The sequence below is a fragment of the Ranitomeya variabilis genome, chromosome 3 (genome assembly GCF_051348905.1).
Source record: "Ranitomeya variabilis isolate aRanVar5 chromosome 3, aRanVar5.hap1, whole genome shotgun sequence".
NCBI lineage: Eukaryota > Metazoa > Chordata > Amphibia > Anura > Dendrobatidae > Ranitomeya > Ranitomeya variabilis.
Genome location: NC_135234.1, coordinates 775,030,931 through 775,040,017, shown reverse-complemented (window position 1 = coordinate 775,040,017; position 9,087 = coordinate 775,030,931).

Genomic DNA, 9,087 nt, shown 5'->3' with positions numbered 1-9,087 from the left:
GTAATAATATCTTAATAAATTCGGCATATATATCATTGGCGTCAGTCACACGGTGCTTAAAGTTCAGCCTCATCAATACCGGCCAATTAGAGGCGGGGGAGGGGGCGCAGTGTCTGCACAGAATTAATGTTCTTCACTCCTCACCGATCCATTATCTGCACCCGCTGCAGCAATCACCAGGATCAATCCTGTCGGGTACCATCATTTTCCATAGTTCCACTTCCTGCTCTGCTCATCCTGTGACTTCTGGTTCATGAGCATAATGCAGGAGCTGCAGTGCAGACTGACACTGTAATGGAGAGATGCAGCAGAGCTGACATGTCAATCTGTAAACCCATAACAGGCTGACTATGTGCTGCTGCGCCATGAATCCTGGAGATACTATTATTATTAGGCCGGCCTCACACTCAGCGTATGTAAATACGGTCCGTTTTTTACGGCCGTAATACGCAGAAAAGTCCCCAAAATAGTGATCCGTATGTCATCCGTAGTCAGGGTGTGTCAGCGTATTTTGCGCATGGCATCCTCCGTATGTAATCCGTATGGCATCCGTACTGCGATATTTTCTCGCAGGCTTGCAAAACCGACATCTAATGGATTTATGTGCTCAAATGTTCGATAAAACATATATACAGTATATATATATATATATATATATATATATATATATATATATATATATATATGTCATTGAGACACATATACAGGTCCTTCTCAAAAAATTAGCATATAGTGTTAAATTTCATTATTTACCATAATGTAATGATTACAATTAAACTTTCATATATTATAGATTCATTATCCACCAACTGAAATTTGTCAGGTCTTTTATTGTTTTAATACTGATGATTTTGGCCTACAACTCCTGATAACCCAAAAAACCTGTCTCAATAAATTAGCATATCAAGAAAAGGTTCTCTAAACGACCTATTACCCTAATCTTCTGAATCAACTAATTAACTCTAAACACATGCAAAAGATACCTGAGGCTTTTAAAAACTCCCTGCCTGGTTCATTACTCAAAACCCCCATCATGGGTAAGACTAGCGACCTGACAGATGTCAAGAAGGCCATCATTGACACCCTCAAGCAAGAGGGTAAGACCCAGAAAGAAATTTCTCAACAAATAGGCTGTTCCCAGAGTGCTGTATCAAGGCACCTCAATGGTAAGTCTGTTGGAAGGAAACAATGTGGCAGAAAACGCTGTACAACGAGAAGAGGTGACCGGACCCTGAGGAAGATTGTGGAGAAGGACCGATTCCAGACCTTGGGGAACCTGAGGAAGCAGTGGACTGAGTCTGGTGTGGAAACATCCAGAGCCACCGTGCACAGGCGTGTGCAGGAAATGGGCTACAGGTGCCGTATTCCCCAGGTAACAGCGGCAGAAGCGCCTGACCTGGGCTACAGAGAAGCAGCACTGGACTGTTGCTAAGTGGTCCCAAGTACTTTTTTCTGATGAAAGCAAATTTTGCATGTCATTCGGAAATCAAGGTGCCAGAGTCTGGAGGAAGACTGGGGAGAAGGAAATGCCAAAATGCCTGAAGTCCAGTGTCAAGTACCCACAGTCAGTGATGGTGTGGGGTGCCATGTCAGCTGCTGGTGTTGGTCCACTGTGTTTCATCAAGGGCAGGGTCAATGCAGCTAGCTATCAGGAGATTTTGGAGCACTTCATGCTTCCTGGCACCTGCTCACAGTGCCAAAACCACTGGTAAATGGTTTACTGACCATGGTATTACTGTGCTCAATTGGCCTGCCAACTCTCCTGACCTGAACCCCATAGAGAATCTGTGGGATATTGTGAAGAGAAAGTTGAGAGACGCAAGACCCAACACTCTGGATGAGCTTAAGGCCGCTATTGAAGCATCCTGGGCCTCCATAACATCTCAGCAGTGTCACAGGCTGATTGCCTCCATGCCACGCCGCATTGAAGCAGTCATTTCTGCCAAAGGATTCCCGACCAAGTATTGAGTGCATAACTGAACATTATAATTTGATGGTTTTTTTGTTTGTTATTAAAAAACACTTTTATTTGATTGGACGGTTGAAATATGCTAATTTATTGAGACAGGTTTTTTGGGTTATCAGGAGTTGTAGGCCAAAATCATCAGTATTAAAACAATAAAAGACCTGACAAATTTCAGTTGGTGGATAATGAATCTATAATATATGAAAGTTTAATTGTAATCATTACATTATGGTAAATAATGAAATTTAACACTATATGCTAATTTTTTGAGAAGGACCTGTATATATATTCTGTATTTATATTTAATTCAGCGCGATATCTGTGAAAAGCCGGTAATTCAATTGCCGGCTTTTCATTTCTCCTGCACAAACCCGACAGGATATGAGACATGGTTTACATACAGTAAACCATCTCATATCCCTTTTTTTTGCATATTCCACACTACTAATGTTAATAATGTGTATGTGCAAAATTTGGGCACTGTAGCTGCTAAAATAAAGGGTTAAATGGCGGAAAAAATTGGCGTGGGCTCCCGCGCAATTTTCTCCGCCAGAGTGGTAAAGCCAGTGACTGAGGGCAGATATTAATAGCCAGGAGAGGGTCCATGGTTATTGGCCCCCCCTGGCTACAAACATCTGCCCCCAGCCACCCCAGAAAAGGCACATCTGGAAGATGCGCCTATTCTGGCACTTGGCCACTCTCTTCCCACTCCCGTGTAGCGGTGGGATATGGGGTAATGAGGGGTTAATGCCACTTAGCTATTGTAAGGTGACATTAAGCCAGATTAACAATGGAGAGGCATCAATTATGACACCTATCCATTATTAATCCAATAGTACGAAATAGTTAATAAAACACACACATTATTAAAAAGTATTTTAATGAAATAAACACACAGGTTGTTTTAATATTTTATTGCTCTCTCAATCCACCTGAAGACCCTCGCTCTGAAAAATAATAAACCAACAATATACATACCTTCAGATGATCTGTCACGTCCCACGAAATAAATCCATCTGAAGGGGTTAAATCATTTTACAGCCAGGAGCTGTGCTAAAGCACTCGCTCATGCCTGTAAACCCTGGGTGCTGAAAGGAAAGCAGGATGATCTGTACTTACCTTGAGTTGCGGTGAGGCGCCCTCTGCTGGATGTCCTCATGAACTGGAGCCTTGGAAAAGTTCCCACGCTCGAGTTCATATGAGGACATCCAGCAGAGGGCGCCTCACCGCAACTCAAGGTAACTACAGATCACCCTGCTTTCCTTTCAGTACCCGGGGTGAGCGAGTGCATTAGCACAGCTCCTGGCTGTAAAATGATTTAACCCCTTCAGATGGATTTTCACTAACACCGGTGCGTATTTCTCGCAAGTCACACTGCTGGTCCGTGTGGAATCCGTACTTTTATCGCCCCCATAGACTTTCATTGGCGATTTTTTTGCGCAATAAGGTGACAAACGCAGCATGCTGCGATTTTCTACGGCCGTACAAGACCGTATAAGACGGATCAGTAAAATATGGCTGATAGGAGCTGGGACATAGGGAATCATTGGGCCGTGTGTTATGCGTATTTTACGGACGTAGTTTATGCGCTCATACGTCCGTAAAACTCGCTAGTGTGACACCGGCCTTATACTGCTGTATACAGAAACCGCTGATCAGTGACCGACCACCAGGAACTGGAGAAAGACTGCAGGGAAGATGGCATCTCTCATTACACTGCATCCTAGAGCATTCGTACTGAGATAAAATAACACCGGTGTCTTATATCGGGAGAGCAGCGATGTCACCAGTGTCTCACATCTGGAGAGCAGCAATGTCACCAGTGTCTTATATCTGGAGAGCAGCGATGTCACCAGTGTCTTATATCTGGAGAGCAGCGATGTCACCGGAGTCTTATATCTGGAGAGCAGCGATGTCACCGGTGTCTTATATCGGGAGAGCAGCGATGTCACCGGTGTCTTATATCTGGAGAGCAGCGATGTCACCGGTGTCATATCTGGAGAGCAGCGATGTCACCGGTGTCTTATATCGGGAGAGCAGCGATGTCACCGGTGTCTTATATCGGGAGAGCAGCGATGTCACCGGTGTCTTATATCTGGAGAGCAGCGATGTCACCGGTGTCTTATATCTGGAGAGCAGCGATGTCACCGGAGTCTTATATCTGGAGAGCAGCGATGTCACCAGTGTCTTATATCTGGAGAGCAGCGATGTCACCGGAGTCTTATATCTGGAGAGCAGCGATGTCACCGGTGTCTTATATCGGGAGAGCAGCAATGTCACCAGTGTCTTATATCTGGAGAGCAGCGATGTCACCGGTGTCTTATATCGGGAGAGCAGCGATGTCACCGGTGTCTTATATCGGGAGAGCAGCGATGTCACCGGTGTCTTATATCGGGAGAGCAGCGATGTCACCGGTGTCTTATATCTGGAGAGCAGCGATGTCACCGGTGTCTTATATCTGGAGAGCAGCGATGTCACCGGTGTCTTATATCGGGAGAGCAGCGATGTCACCGGTGTCTTATATCGGAAGAGCAGCGATGTCACCGGTGTCTTATATCTGGAGAGCAGCGATGTCACCGGTGTCTTATATCTGGAGAGCAGCGATGTCACCGGTGTCTTATATCGGGAGAGCAGCGATGTCACCGGTGTCTTATATCTGGAGAGCAGCGATGTCACCGGTGTCTTATATCGGGAGAGCAGCGATGTCACCGGTGTCTTATATCGGGAGAGCAGCGATGTCACCGGTGTCTTATATCTGGAGAGCAGCGATGTCACCGGTGTCTTACATCTGGAGAGCAGCAATGTCACCAGTGTCTTATATCTGGAGAGCAGCGATGTCACCGGTGTCTTATATCTGGAGAGCAGCGATGTCACCGGTGTCTTATATCTGGAGAGCAGCGATGTCACCGGTGTCTTATATCTGGAGAGCAGCGATGTCACCAGTGTCTTATATCTGGAGAGCAGCGATGTCACCGGAGTCTTATATCGGGAGAGCAGCGATGTCACCGGTGTCTTATATCGGGAGAGCAGCGATGTCACCGGTGTCATATCTGGAGAGCAGCGATGTCACCGGTGTCTTATATCGGGAGAGCAGCGATGTCACCGGTGTCTTATATCGGGAGAGCAGCGATGTCACCGGTGTCTTATATCTGGAGAGCAGCGATGTCACCAGTGTCTTATATCTGGAGAGCAGCGATGTCACCGGAGTCTTATATCGGGAGAGCAGCGATGTCACCGGTGTCTTATATCGGGAGAGCAGCGATGTCACCGGTGTCATATCTGGAGAGCAGCGATGTCACCGGTGTCTTATATCGGGAGAGCAGCGATGTCACCGGTGTCTTATATCGGGAGAGCAGCGATGTCACCGGTGTCTTATATCGGGAGAGCAGCGATGTCACCGGTGTCTTATATCTGGAGAGCAGCGATGTCACCGGTGTCTTATATCTGGAGAGCAGCGATGTCACCGGTGTCTTATATCGGGAGAGCAGCGATGTCACCGGTGTCTTATATCGGAAGAGCAGCGATGTCACCGGTGTCTTATATCTGGAGAGCAGCGATGTCACCGGTGTCTTATATCGGGAGAGCAGCGATGTCACCGGTGTACATTTGTGCTGATTGTTGAGCACCTTGTAGTTATTTGTTTCCATTTTTGGGGTAGATCCCAACTCATACGTCTGTAGCCGGGACGCCCTGACGTCCGGGGTCTGTGCCGCGCACGTCTGTAGTTGGGACGCCCTGACGTCCGGGGTCTGTGCCGCACACGTCTGTAGTTGGGACGCCCTGACATCCGGGGTCTGTGCCGCACACGTCTGTAGTCGGGACGCTGTAACATCCGGGGTCTGTGCCGCACACGGCTGTAGTCGGGACGCCCTGACATCCGGGGTCTGTGCCGCACACGTCTGTAGTTGGGACGCCCTGACATCCGGGGTCTGTGCTGCACACGTCTGTAGACAGGACGCCCTGACGTCCGGGGTCTGTGCCGCACACATCTGTAGTCGGGACGTCCAGGGTCTGTGCCGCACACGTCTGTAGTCGGGACGTCCAGGGTCTGTGCCGCACACGTCTGTATTCGGGACGCCCTGACATCCGGGGTCTGTGCCGCACACGTCTGTAGTCGGGACGCCCTGACGGCCAGGGTCTGTGCCGCACACGTCTGTAGTCGGGACGCCCTGACGTCCGGGGTCTGTGCCGCACACGTCTGTAGTCGGGACGTCCAGGGTCTGTGCCGCACACGTCTGTAGTCGGGACGCCCTGACATCCGGGGTCTGTGCCGCACACGTCTGTAGTCGGGACGCCCTGACGGCCGGGGTCTGTGCCGCACACGTCTGTAGTCGGGACGCCCTGACGGCCGGGGTCTGTGCCGCACACGTCTGTAGTCGGGACGCCCTGACGTCCGGGGTCTGTGCCGCACACGTCTGTAGTCGGGACGCCCTGACATCCGGGGTCTGTGCCGCACACGTCTGTAGTCGGGACGCCCTGACATCCGGGGTCTGTGCCCCACACGTTTGTAGCGGGACGCCCTGACATCCGGGGTCTGTGCCCCGCACGTTTGTAGCGAGACACCCTGACGTCCGGGGTCTGTGCCGCGCACGTCTGTAGTCGGGACGCCCTGACATCCGGGGTCTGTGCCGCACACGGCTGTAGTCGGGACGCCCTGACATCCGGGGTCTGTGCCGCACACGTCTGTAGTCGGGACGCCCTGACATCTGGGGTCTGTGCCGCACACGTCTGTAGTCGGGACGCCCTGACATCTGGGGTCTGTGCCGCACACGTCTGTAGTCGGGACGCTGTGACATCCGGGGTCTGTGCCCCACACGGCTGTAGTCGGGACGCCCTGACGTCCGGGGTCTGTGCCACACACGTCTGTAGTCGGGACGCTGTGACATCCGGGGTCTGTGCCGCACATGGCTGTAGTCGGGACGCCCTGACGTCCGGGGTCTGTGCCGCACACGTCTGTAGTCGGGACGCTGTGACATCCGGGGTCTGTGCCCCACAAGGCTGTAGTCGGGACGCCCTGACGTCCGGGGTCTGTGCCGCACACGTCTGTAGTCGGGACGCTGTGACATCCGGGGTCTGTGCCCCACAAGGCTGTAGTCGGGACACCCTGACGTCCGGGGTCTGTGCCGCACACGTCTGTAGTCGGGACGCTGTGACATCCGGGGTCTGTGCCCCACAAGGCTGTAGTCGGGACGCCCTGACATCTGGGGTCTGTGCCGCACACGTCTGTAGACGGGACGCCCTGACGTCCGGGGTCTGTGCCGCACACGTCTGTAGTCGGGACGTCCAGGGTCTGTGCCGCACACGTCTGTAGTCGGGACGCCCTGACATCCGGGGTCTGTGCCGCACACGGCTGTAGTCGGGACATCCTGACATCCAGGGTCTGTGCCGCACACGTCTGTAGTCGGGACGCCCTGACGTCCGGACTCTGCGACTTTTCTTTTGTCTCTGCTGCGCTCGCGGTTTGCGCTCTGCTGTAAGCAGATTATCGTCCCCGCGGGGCTCAGCGCTGCGCTAATTGAATTGCTTTGGTCTCAGTCTCTCCTTTTATTGTTTCTTGGGGGCAGGCGGCCATATTTATTTGATCAGTCTCAGGGAGCCCTCTCACCCCCTGCTGTTTGCTTAAAGGCACAGCGCCGCACAATCAAAAACAAATCAAACAATCTCAGAGACGTGCGCTCTGCCCCATCTGTGCTGTGTCCAAGGCCGAGAAGACATCTGTGCGGCCACAAGAACAGAAACTCAGGAAAATCCGCAGATCAGCGGCGTCCTACAGATCACACGATACTACTCATACTGTCTGCTGAGCCGTGTATCTAATCCTCTCCTGTGTGATACTGTCTGCTGAGCTGTGTATCTAATCCTCTCCTGTGTGATACTGTCTGCTGAGCCGTGTATCTAATCCTCTCCTGTGTGATACTGACTGCTGAGCTGTGTATCTAATCCTACCCTGTGTGATACTGTCTGCTGAGCTGTGTATCTAATCCTCTCCTGTGTGATACTGACTGCTGAGCCATGTATCTAATCCTCTCCTGTGTGATACTGACTGCTGAGCTGTGTATCTAATCCTATCCTGTGTGATACTGACTGCTGAGCCATGTATCTAATCCTCTCCTGTGTGATACTGTCTGCTGAGCTGTGTATCTAATCCTATCCTGTGTGGTACTGCCTGCTGAGCCGTGTATCTAATCCCATCCTGTGTGGTACTGCCTGCTGAGCCGTGTATCTAATCCTATCCTGTGTGGTACTGCCTGCTGAGCCGTGTATCTAATCCTACCATGTGTGATACTGACTGCTGATCTGTGTATCTAATCCTCTCCTGTGTGATACTGACTGCTGAGCCGTGTATCTAATCCTCTCCTGTGTGATACTGTCTGCTGAGCCGTGTATCTAATCCTATACTGTGTGATACTGACTGCTGAGCCGTGTATCTAATCCTCTCCTGTGTGATACTGTCTGCTGAGCTGTGTATCTAATCCTCTCCTGTGTGATACTGACTGCTGAGCTGTGTATCTAATCCTCTCCTGTGTGATACTGACTGCTGAGCCGTGTATCTAATCCTCTCCTGTGTGATACTGACTGCTGAGCTGTGTATCTAATCCTCTCCTGTGTGATACTGTCTGCTGAGCTGTGTATCTAATCCTAACAACAAGTACTGAAGATCGTGGTCAAAGGAGCGCTGAGAATTATCGCAGGGGGTTAATCCTTTATTCCACTACGCGTTTCGACGGATACAACCGTCTTCATCAGGTGGCAATATCCTGTGTGATACCGTCTGCTGACCGTGTATCTAATCCTGTGTGTGATACTACAGTGCTGTATACAGGGAGGCAACTGCTGCTCCTGCTCTGTCTATCGGGCTGGTTTTATGCACGGCCCCGCCTCCCTCACTGTCGGCGACACACGGCCCCGCCCCTCACCGTCGGCGACACACGGCCCCGCCCCCTCACCGTCGGCGACACACGGCCCCGCCCCCTCACCGTCGGCGACACACGGCCCCGCCCCCTCACCGTCGGCGACACACGGCCCCGCCCCCTCACCGTCGGCGACACACGGCCCCGCCCCCTCACCGTCGGCGACACACGGCCCCGCCCCCTCACCGTCGGCGACACACGGCCCCGCCC